The sequence below is a fragment of the Somniosus microcephalus genome, unplaced genomic scaffold (assembly GCF_052327205.1).
Source record: "Somniosus microcephalus isolate GS21.2 unplaced genomic scaffold, FLI_Smic_1.0 unresolved_chr5, whole genome shotgun sequence".
NCBI lineage: Eukaryota > Metazoa > Chordata > Chondrichthyes > Squaliformes > Somniosidae > Somniosus > Somniosus microcephalus.
Genome location: NW_028225183.1, coordinates 19,841,512 through 19,858,818, shown reverse-complemented (window position 1 = coordinate 19,858,818; position 17,307 = coordinate 19,841,512). Strand labels below are relative to the sequence as shown.

At 48.5% G+C, this 17,307-nt stretch overlaps 1 non-coding gene across 1 annotated transcript; it reads right to left on the bottom strand.

The window, feature by feature from the left end:
* Positions 1–14,942: 14,942 nt before the first annotated feature.
* Positions 14,943–15,105, bottom strand: LOC147087644 (U1 spliceosomal RNA). The gene has a single exon (XR_015075570.1). It is a non-coding gene; the product is annotated as a U1 spliceosomal RNA (small nuclear RNA).
* Between the last annotated feature and the right edge of the window lie 2,202 nt (positions 15,106–17,307).

Genomic DNA, 17,307 nt, shown 5'->3' with positions numbered 1-17,307 from the left:
CAGGCTTTCCAGCGCCTTATGGACTCGGTCCTGCGGGACGTGAACTTCCTATTCGTCTATCAAGACGAAATTCTCGTGGCCAGCTCCTCCAAACAGGAACACCTCGAACACCTTCGCGTCCTGTTCGGGCGCCTAGCCCAACACGGGCTCATCCTCAGCCCGGCGAAGTGCCAATTCGGCCTAACCGAGATTGATTTTCTCGGTCACCACATCACCCCTGCTGGGGCCGTCCCCCTGCCCAACAAGGTGCAGGCCGTCCAGCAGTTCTCCCGCCCCACAACCATCAAGGGCCTCCAGGAGTTCCTCGGGATGGTAAACTTCTACAACAGGTTCATCCCCAGAGCTGCAGCCCTCATGAAGCCACTGTACAACTCCCTCCGAGGTAAAACTGGCAAGATGGCCATAGCCTGGACCACTGACACGTCAGCCGCCTTCGATGCCACCAAAAACGCGCTCGCCGACGCCACTCTGCTCGCGCACCCGAGGGCCGACGCCCGGGTCGCGCTCACCACCGACGCCTCCAACCACGCGGTCGGGGCCGTGTTCGAGCAGTGGGTTAATGGCGCGTGACAGCCACTTGCCTTCTACAGCCGCCAACTGCGCCCCCCAGAGGTCAAATACTCCACTTTCGACCGCGAGCTTCTCACGCTCCACCTGTCGGTCCGCCATTTCAGGTTCCTCCTGGAAGGCTGCCCCTTCACCGCATACGTGGACCACAAGCCACTCACATACGTGATGGCCAAGCACACCGAACCCTGTTCCACTCGGCAGCAACACCAGCTCGCGGCCATGTCCGAGTTTACCACGGACATCCAGCACGTCTCCGGTAGAGACAACATTGTCGCCGACTGCCTTTACCGTCCCGCCATCTGCGCGAATCACCTTGCGGTCGACTACGCGCAACTAGCAGCAGCCCAGCTCATGGACCCAGACCTCCTCTCGGCGACTACCAGCCTGCCAGGGCTACGCCTAGCCAAGGTCACACACGGGCCGAAGCCACGGCAGTTACTTGCGACGTCACACTCAACCAACCCAGGCCGGTCGTCCCTGAAACGTGGCGCCGCCGCGTCTTTGGCACGCTCCACGGGCTCTCCCACCCAGGTTCCTGCACGTCCATCAAACTCCTCTCCCAGCATTTCGTCTGGCGCGGCCTCAGCAGAGATGTTCGGACTTGGGCCACCTCCTGCCTCGCCTGCCAACGGGCTAAGGTACAACGGCATACAAAAGCACCCCTGGGAAACTTCGAGGTACCCAGCCGCCGCTTCGACCACTTACACATCGACATCGTCGGGCCCCTGCCGCCATCGCAAGGCCAGATTTATCTCCTCATGATGGTCGACCGCTACACACGCTGGCCTGAGGCAGTGCCGCTGACCTCCACCACCACAGCCGACATCGCCAGGGCATTCGTTAACACCTGGGTAGCGAGGTTCGGCGTTCCAGCTGACATAACCTCCGACAGAGGCGCCCAGTTCACCTCCGAACTCTGGACGGCCACAGCATGCAACCTCGGTGTGACGCTCCACCGAACCATGGCATACCACCCACAAGCCAACGGGCTTTGTGAACGCTTCCACCGGTCACTCAAGGCCTCACTCCGCGCCAGCCTGCAGGACAGTGCCTGGACTGACCGCCTACCGTGGGTACAACTAGGCCTACGCACCGCGGTCAAAGAAGACCTCCAGTGCTCGGCAGCGGAGTTAGTCTACGGACAACGGCTGCGCATCCCAGGCGAATTCCTTCCAGAGGCTACCACGCCTTGGTCAGCCGACCAGCAGCGGCTCAACTTTTTCTCTTCCGCTCAGCAGTTCGCCCAACTTCCGGTCAACCGACACGGCAAACTCGCACCTCACGTACCGCCAAATTTACAGCAGGCGCGCTTCATCTTCGTGCGACACGACGTGCACCGTGGACCCCTGCGACCCCCGTACGATGGACCGTATGAAGTACTACTAACTGGGGACAAGGTCTTCAAGCTGCGACCCGGCGACATGGTCGAGACAGTCTCCATCGACCGGCTCAAACCAGCACACACAGAACCAGGGGAACAGGTCCCCGTGGCCCGGCCTCCAACTAGAGGCCATCCCGCCAGCAAGCCAGCACAGCCGGCGGCAAACTGCCAGGCCCCGACAACTAGACTGGCGATCACGCAGAGCCGCTGCGGCAGAACCATCAGACCACCGTCACGACTCGTCCACTCCTCCTAAGCGGATTCTGGGGGGATCTCTGTGGCGACACGCCACCACTGGACACAATCCGCTCACGGCGGTATGGACAGTTTAAGCAGACGCCCCCAACCGGGGGCCCTTTCCTCCAGCAACTTGTTTCCCACAGGGACAGGCTGCCGGGAGCACTTCCTGTCTGGGGAGTATTTAAGTCAGGCGCAGGCTCTTCCATTTCCTGTTTTGCCATGAGGCTGAAATAAAAAGCTGTTCTGATTTACTAGCTCTGGTCTCGACTCCCACGTTTGCCGCGGTATCTCAACAATATAATGATATACCCTTTGACAAAACACTGCAATTAAAAGAGCTGGACATGCATATTTGCATATTGCCCTTAAAAGGAAAGGAACGCTCCCTCAGTAACTTTCCTTCAGGCCACGGAATGTTCTCTGGAAATAAATCTCTCCTTATATGTTTTGCATCTGAAGTAAATATTTGTCATATCTTCATATGAAAAATAAATTGGCATCTGATGTGTTTGAAAAAACAATTTTCAAATTTTGCCCATAAAGACCGATAGGGACATAGTGAGGTTCTGGAGCATCAAGTCTTCATCACTTGTCACATTCACTCACTGTGGTTGAAATATTTCACCAATAAACCTGCCTTCTTTTGTATAAGCGGGTTTCTCATTGTTGTCTCATAATAGTCCTGTGAAGTGTCTTGGGACGTTTTAACTACGTTAAAGGTGCTATTGTGGCGGACCCACCAAGGGTCTCAGAACAATTGGTAATAATCCCTTGAACTACAGTAATGTGCAACCGCGGACTGCACCTTTAAACTGCCTGTTAACTGTACTGTATTGTGTTATCCTGCACTCCACGTGATGACGTCATGACGCCTGCACCCCTGACTACCATTTCTGCCTCGCCCAAGACGCCACTTCCATCGCAATTCGGCACTGGTTCTTCGAATAACGCCCCGTTTCCGCTGCCTGAGTTCCGTCGCCGTTCGGCCAGGATAATTAAGCCTCCCACTCGGTTAACAATGTCTGTTAAAGTGGATTCTGGGGGTGCGCCTGTGGCAGAGCCACCAAGGGTCTCAGAACAATTGGTAATTATCCCTTTAACTACAGTATAGTGCAACCGCAGACTGCACCTTTAAACTGCCTGTTAACTGTAATGTATTGTGTTTTCCTGCACTCCACGTGATGACGTCATGACGCTGCTCACGTGACCACCAGTGGCGCGAAGAACGTGATGACGTCATGACGTCAGCTTCCAGAATCTTCCAGTAGTCGTCGAGTGCCCAGCAAGCTGTATAGACCTGTATACCGTTTCTCCTGTAGTTTCCCTGCTAACTTCGTTGTTCATTAAAACCTGTTGATTTGATTCATCGAGTCGAATGCCTTTAATCAGATAGGAACCTCCGTTCCTACATTGGTGACCCCGATCTCGTCAGACAACTTTCGTCGAGGATGAACACGAACGCCATCGCCCTTAAACTGCCGCAGTTCTGGGAACAGCAGCCAGCAGCATGGTTTATCCAGGCAGAAGCACAGTTCGCTCTCCAGGAGGTCACAGCGGATGCGACCCGTTATTATTCCGTGGTTGCCGCTCTCGACAGTGCCACGGCCTCGCGGGTCATCAGCATCCTTGGAAGCCCACCGGAGGAGGGCAAATATGAAGCGCTTAAAGCCCGTTTGCCACAGGTATTTGATCTTATTAAGTCAGAGCGGGCACGCAAGCTTATTTCCATGCCGGGCCTCGGAGACTCAAAACCGTCAGAGCTGATGAGTCAAATGCTCATGCTGTTGGGTGCGGAACCCCAATGCTTCTTATTCCGTGAGCTTTTCCTCTGTCAGCTACCCGAACCAGTTTAGGCGGCATTGGCCAACACAGCCATCACAGACGGTGCTGAACTCGCTGCAGAGGCAGACAAGATTTTTACTGTCACTCAGCAATGTTGTGCAGCTGCGAGGCACCTTTCCCCCACGCGAGAGAAAACCAGCCCGCCCCCGGCAGGATGGTGCGTGTACCACGCCCGTTTTGGCGCCAAAGCTCGATGCTGCTGGCCTCCTTGCAGTTTCCCTCAAGAATACAAAAAAAAACTCCAACAAGCCCGCGTCCTCCCAGACGGATGACAAGGTCTGAAAAGCACAGCAAGTTAGCTATGGTGGCGGGCTCAGTGGGCTAACTCATTTATGTTACGGATTCCGTCACAGGCCGCCGATTCCTGTGTGACACTGGTTCACAGTGCAGCCTCCTCCCGGCTTCAAAGCTGGACCTACTATCCGGCAGCCACGGGCCTTCCCTCGTGGCAGTTAATGGCACTGCCATGCATACATTCGGGAAACGGACGGCAAACTTAACCTTCGCCGGTCAATGTTTTGTCTGCGACTTTATTACAGCCAAGGTCTCACAGGCCATCCTGGGGGCCGATTTTTCTGCGCCAACGGTCTGCAGGTCGACGTCCAACACTGCCGACACATTAATGCGTCCACTTTCCATGCAGTGCCCTGCCACTGCAGCAAAGCCATGTCCTGGTCGGTGGCCTGCGCGGTTCCTTCACAAGACGGCTTTACGCGCCTGCTCGGCGAATTGCCGGAGCTCACCAGGCCCACTTTTTCGGCTGCAAGCACTCGGCACGGGGTGGAGCACCACATCGCCATGACCGGAGCACCAGTTTACGCTCAGCCGTGGTGATTAGAAGCCGGCAAGCTGGCAGCCGCAAAGAATGATTTCCAGACCATGGAGCGCCTCGAAATCATCTGGCGTTCGGACAGCCCTTGGTCTTCCCCACTGCACATAGTACCCAAACCAAGTGGCGGATGGCGACCTTGCGGGGATTACAGACGTTTAAACAATGCCACGACACCGGACAGGTACCCTTTTCCCCAAATCCAAGATTTTTCGGCTCATCTGGCTGGAAACGCTATATTTTCTAAAGTGGACCCAGCTCACATGGCCCATTTACGTACACTTTTCGCCCAACTCAGCCAACATGGCCTTATTGTCAATCCGGCCAAATGCACGTTCGGAGTATCCTGCATTGATTTCCTGGGACACAGGATTACCCCAGAAGACGCCGTCCCACTAGCCACCAAGGTAGAGGCAGTTACCGCATTCCCGCAGCCTCGCACGATCAAATACTTGCAAGAGTTCTTGGGGATGGTAAATTTTTATCATCGTTTCATCCCCAAAGCGGCCCGGTTGATGCAGCCTCTGTACGAAGCACTAAAGGGAAAGGCGGGCAATGATGTTCTCACTTGGACACTGCAAATGGACCAGGCGTTCCGCGATACAAAGGCGGCGTTGGCAGATGCAACTATGCTGGCACATCCACTTCTGGGAGCGACGGTTGCCCTCACTACGGATACATCCGACGACACCATCAGAGCAGTTCAAGAGCAATTGGTCAACGGGGGATGGCAACCAACTGTGCACGAACGAGCGAAAGTATAGCACTTTTGACAGAGAGCTGCTCGCCCTGTTTTTGGACATCAGGCATTTCCGTTTCCGCCTAGAAGGCCGCCCGTTCACTGTCGAATGGCAGAAGAAGGTATTCCAGGCAATCCACGGGTTATCTCACCCGGGGATGCGGGCTTCTCAACAGCTACTGTCCCGCAAATTCGTTTGGAAAGGCGTGCATTTGGACGTCCGAGACTGGCAAACAATTGCGTTGATTGCCAAAAGTCCAAAGCTCACCATCACGTCAAGGCCCCGCTGGCAGATTTCCCGGTGCCTGAGCGCCGTTTCGACCACGTTCACATGGATTTAGTAGGCCCCCTTCCCGGGTCACGTGGATTCACACACCCCCTGACAGTCGTAGACCGGATCACCAGGTAGCCAGAGGCGATTCCCTTGGCCGCCACCACCGCAGCAGTTGTAGCCAGGGCGTTTCTTTCATCGTAGGTAGCTCATTTCGGGGTGCCATCGGACATCTCCTCGGACCGCGGTCCGCAATTTACCTCAGAGCTGTGGAACGCAGTGGTGCAAGGCCTGGGTACCAAGCTGCACTGTACCACCGCGTACCATCCACAGGCGAATGGTCTGTGCGAAACGTTTCATCGGTCCCTCAAAGCGTCCCTCCGTGCCAGCCTGAGAGGACCCAACTGGGTGGATAGGCTCCCATGGGTGATGCTAGTCCTCCGGATAGCACCAAATGAGGATCTTCAGTCTTCATCAGCTGAGATGGTTTGTGGCCAGACACTCAGAGTGCCAGGTGACTTCCTACCTCCGCACACCGAAACATGGTCTGCAGCTCAACAGCTCCTACTTCTTCAGGAGGCGGTTAGGAATTTCAGGCCCATCCCAACCTCGCAGCATGACCTGCAGAGACCTTACGTTCTGACAGAGCTCATGAGTTAGGACTATGTCTTTATTCGACAAGATGGTCACAGAGACCCACTCTAGCCGCCGTATACCGGACCTTTTCATGTCATCTCATCAGGGGAAAAGTTCTTCACAGTCGAAGTCGGTGGAAAGTCTGATGCTGTTTCTGTCGACCGGCTCAAACCTGCCCACATGGATCGGACCGAGCCTGTCGTGGCTGCCCAACCGCCTCGCCATGGCCGACCGCCGTTAGCCACCAGACCAGCTGTGCATCAACCCACTGTCGAACAGCCCGATTCGGCCTCCGACGCGCCTGCACCCCTGACTACCGTTTCTGCCTCGCCCAAGGCGCCGCTTCTGTTACAATCCGGCACTGGTTCTTCGAATAACGCCCCGTTTCCACTGCCTGAGTTTCGTCGCCATTCGGCCAGGATAATTAAGCCTCCCACTCGCTTGACAATGTCTGTTAAAGTGTATTCTAGGGTGTGCCTGTGGCAGAGCCACCAAGGGTCTCAGAACAATTGGTAATAATCCCTTTAACTACAGTATAGTGCAACCGTGGACTGCACCTTTAAACTGCCTGTTAACTGTGCTGTATTGTGTTTTCCTGCACTCCACGTGATGACGTCATGACGCTGCTCACGTGACCGCCAGTGGCGCGGAGAACGTGATGACGTCATGAAGTCAGCTCCCAGAATCTTCCAGTAGTCCTCGAGTGCCCAGCAAGCTGAAAAGACCTGTATACCGTTTCTCCTGCAGTTTCCCTGCTAACTTCGTTGTTCATTAAAACCTGTTGATTTGATTCATCGAGTCGAATCCTTCATTCAGCTAGGAACCTCCGTTCCTACACTATATAAATACAAGTTGCTGTTGTCGTTTGCAAACTTTCTCACTCTTTTCAGTATGATCATTCAGAATAATCATAGTGATTAAATGAGATAAGGAAATGCCACATTAAGAGCTTAGAGACGGAGTTGGAAAATAAATATCCCTTTATGTTGTTATATGTAAGGGAGACACCGGAAATATTGAAGTATTCAAGCCAGCAGTGCAGCAATCCTAACTTCCTCCAGCATGGTCAGTGCTTGCAGTAAGGCTTTCTCCTGTTCCATTTCAGTCTTGCCTTAAATCAAAATGATGTTCTGTAGCAGGAAATATCAGCAGGACCTTCTAAGAACTGTGGCATTTTCCTTTGCAAACAACATGAGAGATCTGTCCGATGATGAGAGATGGGCCTATACCAGGAAGCAGGTAAGTGATTGGTTGGTGAGAATTTCTCTCCTTTTTTAAACTTGATCTCTGTGGTTTATAGATTCTAAGGTCTCTCTGGTGTAGTGGGGATTGTTGGTAAACTAGTTAACTGTAGTGTAATTAGTGGGATTGATTGATTTAATGTAAATTCAATTAATTAAAGGGTAATTCATGGCAGGACAGCTCGGCCACGTGATATGCTCCTCCTGCGATATGTGGTAACTAAGGGACACTTCCTGTGCCCCTGACAACTACATGTGCAGGAAGTGCATCCAGCTGCAGCTACTGACAGACCGCATTGCAGCACTGGAGCTGCGATTGTATGCATACTGGAGCGTTCACGATGCTCAGGACATCGTGAATAGCACGGTTACGGAGTTGGACACACCGCAGGTAGAGGTTGGACAGGAAGAAAGGGACTGGGTGTCCTACAGGCGGAGTACTAGGCGCAGGCAGGTAGTGCAGGAGTCCCCTGTGGCCATCCCCCTCTCCAACAGATACACCACTTTGAGTGCTGTTGGGGGGATGTCTTATCAGAGGAAGGCAGGAGCAGCCAAATTCCTGGCACCAGGGGTGGCTCTGCTGCGCAGAATGGGAAGAAAAAGAGGGGTAGATCTATAGTAATAGGGGATTCTAGTATAAGGGGAATAGATAGGCGTTTCTGCGGCCGCAAATGAGACTCCAGGATGGTGTGTTGCCTCCCTGGTGCAAGGGTCAAAGATGTCTCCGAGCGGCTGCAGAACATCCTGGAAGAGGAGGGTGAACAGCCAGTTGTCGTGGTGCATATAGGCACCAAGGATATAGGTAAAAAGCGGGATGAGGTCCTAAAAGCGGAATATAGGGAGTTAGGAGATAAATTTAAAAGCAGGACCTCAGGATTGCTACCAATGACACGTGCTATTCAGAGTAGAAATAGAAGGATACTTCAGATGAATACGTGGCTAGAGGAATGGTGCCAGGGGGAAGGATTCATGTTCTTGGGACATTGGAAACGGTTCTGGGGGAGGTGGGACCAGTTCAATCCAGACGGTTTGCACCTGGGCAGGGCTGGAACCGATGTCCTAGGGGGAGTGTTTGCTAGTGCTGTGAGGGACGGTTTAAACTAAAATGGCAGGGGGTTGGTACTTAACAGGGAGACAGAGGAAAGGCGACCAAGGATAAAAGCAAAAGATAGGAAAATGAAAAACAAAAGTGGCAGTCAGAGAAATCAACGGTTTAAATCAAATGTGGCCACAGTAAATAATAATTCTAATAGGTCTAAGAGCGTTAAAAAAACAAGACTTAAGGCTTTGTGTCTTAATGCGAGGAGCATTTGTAATAAGGTGGATGAATTGGCTGTGCAAATAGAGGTAAACAAATATGATTTGGTTGGGATTACGGAAGCGTGGCTCAAGGATGGCCAAGACTTGTAACGCAACATCCAGGGGTATTCGATATTCAGGAAAGATAGGCAAAAAGGAAAGGGAGGTGGGGTAGCATTACTGGTTCAAGAAGGGATTAACACAATTGTAATGAAGGATATTAGCTCTGATGATTTGGAATCTGTATGGGTAGAATTGAGAAATACTGAGGGAAAAAAAAGTTAGTGGGAGTAGTATATAGACGTCCAAACAGTAAGGCGGAGGTTGGGGATGGTATTAAAAGAGAAATTAAAGAAGCGGGCAATAAGGGCACAGCAGTCATCATGGGTGACTTTAATCTACATATAGATTGGGCCAACCAAATTAGTAACAATACTGTGGAGGTGGAATTCCTGGAGTGTTTACGGGATGGTTTCCTGGACCAATCTGTCGAGGAACCAACCAGAGATCCGGCCATCTTAGACTGGGTATTATGTAACGAGAAAGGATTAATTAGCATTCTTATTGTACGAAGCCACTTGGGTCAGAGCGATCATAATATGATCGAATTCTTCATTAAGATGGAGAATGAAGTAGTTGACTCAGAGACTAGGGTCCTCAATTTAAATAAAGGAAACTACGATGGTCTGAGGACCGAGTTGGGTAGGATTGATTGGGGAATGGCACTCAAAGGGTTGACGGTGCATAGGCAATGGCAAACATTCAAAGACCGAATGGATGAGCTACAGAATTTGTTCATCCCAGTTGGCATAAAAATAAAACAAAAAAGGTGACTCAACCATGGCTAACAAGGGAAACTAGCGATAGCATAAGATCCAAGGAGAAGACATATAAATTGAACAGAAAAAGCAAAAACCTGAGGATTGGGAGCAGTTTAGGATTCAACAAAGGAGGACAAAGGGATTAATTAACAAAGTGAAAATAAAATATGAGAGTAAGCTTTCGAGGAACATAAAAACTGACTGTTAAGCTTTTATAGACATGTGAAGAGAAAAAGATTGGTGAAGTCAAGCGTAGGTCCTTTACAGTCAGAATAAGGGGAATTTATAATGGGGTACAAAGAAATGGCTGACCAACTAAATACATATTTTGGTTGTGTCGTCAAAAAGGAGGACACAAATAACCTCCCAGAGATGCCAGGGAACATAGGGCCTGATGAAAGGGTGGAACTGAAAGAAATCAGTATTTGTAGGGAAATGGTGTTAGGAAAACTGATGGGACTGAAGGCCGATAAATCCGCAGTGCCTGAAAATCTACATCCCAGGGTACTTATGGAAGTGGCCCTTGAAATAGTAGATGCATTGCTGGTCATCTTCCAGAACTCGATAGACCCTGTAACAGTACCCATGGATTGGAGGGTTGCTCATGTTACCCCACTGTTCAAAAAAGGTGGTAGAGAAAAAGCGGGGAATTATAGACCAGTAAGCCTGACATCGGTAGTGGGGAAAATGCTAGAGTCCATTATAAAAGATGTAATAGCAGAGCGCTTAGAAAGCAGAGATAGGATCGTCAAAGTCAACATGGATTTACAAAAGGAAAACCATGCTTGACTAATCTAATGGAATTTTTTGAGGATGTAACTGGTAAAGTAGATAAGGGAGAACGAGTGGATGTGGTGTATTTGGACTTTCAGAAGGCTTTCGATAAGGTCCCACATAAGAGATTAGCGTGCAAAATTAAGGCACATGGGATTGGGGGCATGGCATTGACTTGTTTAGAGAACTGGTTGGCGGATAGAAAGCAAAGAGTTGGAATAAATGGGTCGTTTTCCGAGTGGCAGGCAGTGACTAGTGGGGTAATGCAGGGATCAGTCCTAGGACCCCAGATGTTCACGAGGGAATTGGATGTAATATCGCCAAATTCGCAGATGACACAAAGCTGGGTGGGAGTGTATACTGTGAGGTGGATGATGTGAAAATCCCATACGATTTGGACAGGTTGGGTGATTGGGCAGAAACATGGCAAATGCACTATAATGTGGATAAATGTGAGGTTATCCACTTTGGTGGCAAGAACAGGAAGGCAGATTATTATTTGAATGGCAATAGATTGGGAGAAGGGGAAGTGCAAAGAGACCTTGGTATTCTTGTGCACCAGTCGTTGAAGGTAAGCATGCAGGTGCAGCAGACTGTTAAGAAGGCAAATGGTATGTTGGCCTTCGTAGCAAGAGGGTTCGAGTACAGGAACAAGGATGTGTTCCCACAGTTGTACAGGGCCTTGGTGAGACCGCACCTTGAGTATTGTGTGCAGTTTTGGTCACAATACCTGAGGAAGGACGTCCTTGCCATGGAAGGAGTGCAGCGAAGATTCACCAGGCTGATACCTGGGATGGCATGAATGACGTATGAGGAGAGATTGTGACGATTGGGCTTATACTCACGGGAGTTTAGAAGATTGAGAGGGGATCTCATCAAAACCTTTAAAATTCTCTCAGGCCTGAACAGACTAGATGCAGGAAGAATGCTTCTGATGGCCGGGGAGTCCAGAATCAGGGGTCATAGTCTAAGGATAAGGGGTAAGCCATTTAGGACTGAAATGCGGAGGAATTTCTTCTCCCAGAAAGTGCTGAACCTGTGGAATTCTCTGCCACAGAGAGCGGTGGAGGCCAGTTTATTAAATATATTCAGGAAAGATTTGGATATATTTCTTCAGGCTAAAAGGATCAAGGGATAGCGGGAGGAGGCAGGGACAGGGTACTGAATTTGGATGATCAGCCATGAACTCATTGAATGGCGGAGATGGCTCGAGGGGCCGAATGGCCTACTCCTGCTCATATCTTCTATGTTTCTATGTTTATATACTCTCGGGAGTTTAGAAGAATGAGAGATGATCTCATTGAACCATACAAGATTCTGAAAGGGATTGAAATGGTAGATGCTGAGAGGTTGTTTCCCTTGGCTGGAGTGTCCAGAACTAGGGGGCATAGTCTCAGGATAAGGGGTCGGCCATTTGAGACCCAGATGAGGAGGAATTTCTTCACTCAGAGGGATGTGCATCTTTGGAATTCTCTGCGCCAGAGGGCTGTGAATGCTGAGTGTTTGAGTATATTCAATGCTGAGATAGATAGATATTTAAGGCTCAGGGGGCCGCATGGTTCTAACCACAAACACACATCAATACATAAAGAAGTAACAGAAAAGGGTTACTTCTGCAAAAACCCTGCTGCCCGTATCGTAACTCGCACGAAGTCTCGTTCACACATTACACCCTGTGCTCGCTGACCTGCATTGGGTCACGGTCCAGCAATGCCTCGATTTTAAAATTCTCATGTTTTCAAATCCCTGCTGGGGCTCGCCCCTCCATTTCCTGTAACCTCCAACCAAAACACACTACAGCCAATACAGACTTCAAGGCCATGCAGAAACGCAGCCTTCTGCAGGTCCCGTGCATCCGGTGAGCCGGCATTTAAAGAGAAATAACGTGCATGTGCTGAATTTTGAATAGGTCGCACAGCTCGTTGACGGGGCCCGGCAGGCCAAAGAAACAAGCCAGAGGGACTATTGCCTTCAACTCTCCGAGATCATAAAGTAGAATTACTTGGCAAATGTCCCGGCAGACTGGAAAACTGCTAATGTAACACCATTATTTAAAAAGGGCAGTAGACGGAAGGCTGGAAACTATAGACCGGTTAGCCTAAAATCTGTGGTAAGTAAAATTTTGGAATCCATTATTAAGGAGACAGTAACAGGACATTTGGATAATCATAATTTAATAGGACAAAGCCAGCATGGTTTTATGAAGGGGAAGTCATGTTTGACAAATTTGCTGGAGTTCTTTGAGGAAGTAACATATAGGGTGGATAAAGGGGAACCAGTGGACGTATGGTATTTAGACCTCCAAAAGGCATTTAATAAGGTGTCACACAAAACATTATTGCTTAAGATAAAAAATCACGGGATTGTGGGTAATATTCTGGCATGGATAGAGGATTGGCTATCTAGCAGAAGGCAGAGAGTTGGGATAAATGGTTCATTCTCAGACTGGCAGTCAGTAACTAGTGGTGTTCCACAGGGGTCAGTGCTGGGTCCCCAACTCTTTACAATCTATGTTAACGATTTGGAGGAGGGGACCGAGTGTAACATATCAAAGTTTGCAGATAATACTAAGATGGGAGGGAAAGTAGTAGAGTGAGGAGGACATAAAAAACCTGCAAGGGGACATAGACAGGCTAAGTAAGTGTGCAGAGGTTTGGCAGATGGAATACAATACTGGAAAGTGTGAGGTTATGCACTTTGGCAGGAAAAATCGTAGAACAAGTTATTATCTTAATGACAAGAAACTGAAAAGTAATGAAGTACAAAGGGATCTGGGGGTCCTGGTGCACGAAACTCAAAAGGTTAGTATGCAGGTGCAGCAAGTGATTAAGAAGGCCAATGGAATGTTGGCTTTCATTGCTAGGGGGATAGAATATAAAAATAGGGAGGTATTGCTTCAGTTGTACAAGGTATTGGTGAGACCGCACCTGGAATAATGCATACAGTTTTGGTGTCCATACTTAAGAAAGGACATACTTGCTCTCGAGTCAGTACAAAGAAGGTTCACTCGGTTAATCCCGGGGATGAGGGGATGGACATATGAGGAGAGGTTGAGTAGATTGGGACTCTATTCATTGGAGTTCAGTAGAATGAGAGGCGATCTTATTGAAACATATAAGATTGTGAAGGTGTTGGATCGGGTGGATGCGGGGAAGATGTTCCCGATGATGGGGGAAACTAGAACTAGGGGGCACAGTCTTAGAATAAGGGGCTGCTCTTTCAAAACTGAGATGAGGAGGAACTACTTCACTCAGAGGGTGATAGGTCCATGGAATATGCTGCCCCAAAAAGCTGGAGGAGCTACATCATTACATAAATTTGAAACAGAAATAGACAGTTTCCTAGAAGTAAAGGGAATTAAGGGTTACGGGGAGCAGGCAGGAATTTGGACATGAGTCTAGGTTCGGATCGGTCATGGCCCTGTGGGTAGCAGAGCGGGCCCAAGGGCCGTGTAGCCTGATCCTGCTCCTATTTTGTGTGTCTAATACTGTTAGAATCAGGAGATGGTTCTGTGATAGTTGATTGGCGGTTAGGATCAGATCAGCCATGATCTTATTGAATGGCGGAACAGGCTGGAGGGAACGATTGGCCTACTCCTGCTCCTATTTCTTATGTTCTTATGTTCTTAAACTGTTCCAGTGTCAGTTACAGTGGACACAGATTTAAGAACATTTGCAAAAGAACCAGTAGGAAGTTTCCCCGACTCCCCCTCGATGAGCTGAAAAACAATAATGCAGCAAATTGTTTTCAGTGCCTGGAATGCTCTGCCTGAAAGTGTGGTTGAAGCAAATTGAATAGTAATGTTGAAAAGCTAACGTGGATAATATTTGCTGGTAAAATAATTGCAGGTATTTGGTGAAAGAACAGAGGAGTATGATTAATTGGATAGCCCTTTGAAAGAACCAGCAGAGGTACGATGGGCCGAATGACCTGGTTCTGTGCTGTACCATTGTTTCTATAGTTATCAATGTTAAACAATTTGCAAAAGTGCAGAGTTGGCATGCAGCTTTGAAAGTCTGGTTGCACTCGGTGTGGATTTGAAAGAAAGAATAATTTTTAATTATTATGCAAAATATGTAATTTCTTATTTGTAAAAATGAATCTAAATGTAAGCATAGAGAGGAAATGAAACGTGAGCTTTGGGAATCGCTTATGAGTGGGTTTGAATAGACTGTGTTTTGGAGAAAGGTCGTTTCGCATCACAGCTCCCTCAGTCGGGAACAAAGCAAAGTTAGGATTGAAAACAAAATAATAGTGCCTTTGAGAGGTTAGTTGAAAATCTAATTTTAATTGTAAAGCCAGGAGATAGCGCGAACGCAGTCCCCCACTACCACAAATTTTGCAATCGAGTATCCCGCATTTGGGGACATCGCAGGCATCAGCACACCCGAAGTGCAATGGCTAACCTCGTCCTGGGAAAACCACCTTCATGATCATGGTCTTTCCGCTGCCAGGGTAGTAGGATTTCTATTGGCACACATTGTCTCGCCACATCAATCACTGCCTCTTACCGTCTCAACGACTCATTTTTTATGATCAAATTTCCCCTTCATTCAGAAAGTGCTGTTATTTTCTCATGTCGATTCTGCCAAACTTTTGCAATGTATAATGATATACCATTTGACAAAACGCTGCAATAATAAATATATGGACATACATATTTGCATATTGCCCTTAAAAGGAAAGGTCCGCTCCCTCAGTAACTTTTCTTCAGGCCATGGAAAATTTTCTGGAAATAAATCTCTCCTTATATGTATTGCATCTGAAGTAAATGTTTGTCTTATCTTCATATGAACAATAATTCGGAATCTGATGTGTTTGAAAGCACAATTTTCAAGTTTTCCCATAAAGACCGATAGGGACATTGTGAGGTTCTGGCCTATCAAGTCTTCCTCACTTCTCACATTCACTCACTGTGGTTGAAATATTTCACCAATAAAACTAACTTCATTTATTTAAGCGGGTTTCACATTGTTGTCTCATAATAGTCCTGTGAATTGTCTTGGGAAGTTTCAACTATGTTAAAAGCGCTATATAAATACAAGTTGTTGTTGCCGTTTGCAATATTTCTCACTCTTCTCAGTATGATCATTCAGTATAATCATAGTGATTAAATGATATAAGGAAATGCCACATTAAAGCTTAGAGAAGGAGGTGGAAAATACATGTCCCTTTATGTTGTTATATGTAAGGGAGACACCGGAAATATTGAAATATTCATGCCAACAGTGCAACAATCCTAACTTTCTCCAGCATGGTCAGGGCTTGCAGTAAGGCTTTCTTCTGTTCCATTTCAGTCTTGCCTTAAATCAAAATGATGTCCTGCAGCAGGAAATATCAGCAGGACCTTCTAAGAATTGAGGCATTTTCCTTTGCAAACAACATGAGAGGGCTGTCCTATGATGAGAAATGGGCCTATACTCCTGGGTGTTTAGAAGAATGAGAGGTGATCTCATTGAACCATAAAAGATTCTGAAAGGGATTGAAAGGGTAGAGGCTGAGAGGATGTTTCACTTGGCTGGAGTGTTTAGAACTAGGGGGCATAGTCTCAGGACAAGGGGTAGCCATTTAAGACCGAGATGAGGAGGAATTTCTTCACTCAGAGGGCTGTGCATCTTTGGAATTCTCTGCCCCAGAGGGCTGTGAATGCTGAGTGTTTGAGAATATTCAAGGCTGAGATAGATATATTTTTATGGCTCAACGGGCTGCATGGCTCTAACCACACACATTCATCAATACATAAAGTAGTAACAGAAAAGAGTTACTTCTGCAAAAACCCTGCTGTGCGTATCGTATCTCGCACCAAGACTCGTTCACCATCACCCCCTGTGCTCGCTGACCTACATTGGGTCACGGTCCAGCAATGCCTCGATTTTAAAATGCCCTTGTTTTCAAATCCCTCCACGGGCTCGACCCTCCCTTTCACTTTAACCACCAAACAAAACACACTACAACCAATGCACCCTTCAAGGCCACACAGAAACACAGCACGCTGCAGGTCCCGTGCATCCAGTGAGCCGGCATTTAAAGAGAAATAACGTGCATGTGCTGAATTTTTAATAGGTCGCACAGCCCGTTGACGGGGACGAGCAGGCCAAAGAAACAAGCCAGAGGGACCATTGCCTACAACTCTCCGAGATCATATCATAGAATGGCTGCAGCACAGAAGGAGGCCATTCAGCCTGTCGAGCATGTGCCGGCTCTCTGAAAGAGCACCTCAGCTAGTCCCACTCCGACACCCTTTCCCCATAGACCTGCACTTTTTTTCCTTTCAGGTCCATATCCAACTCCCTTTTGAAAGCTACAATTGAATCGGCCTCCAGCACCCTTTCAGGCAGTGAATTCCAGATGCTATCCACACGCTACATATAATTTTTGCACTCGTGTTGCCTTTGATCTCTGTGCTCCTGCAATTCGGGCCTCTTGCATATTCCTATTTTATTTGCTCCAACTTTGACCGGCGTGCTTTCAGCTGCATGTGCCCTAAAATCAGGAGTTCCCTCCCAAAACTGCGCCACTTCCCTCTCTCTCCTCCTTTAAGACGCTCCTTACAACCTACCTTTTCGACCAAGCTTTTGCTCATCTGTCCTAATATCTCAAATACAAAAGCAAAATACTGTGGATGCTAGAAATCTGAAATAAAAAACGAAAATGCTGCAAATAC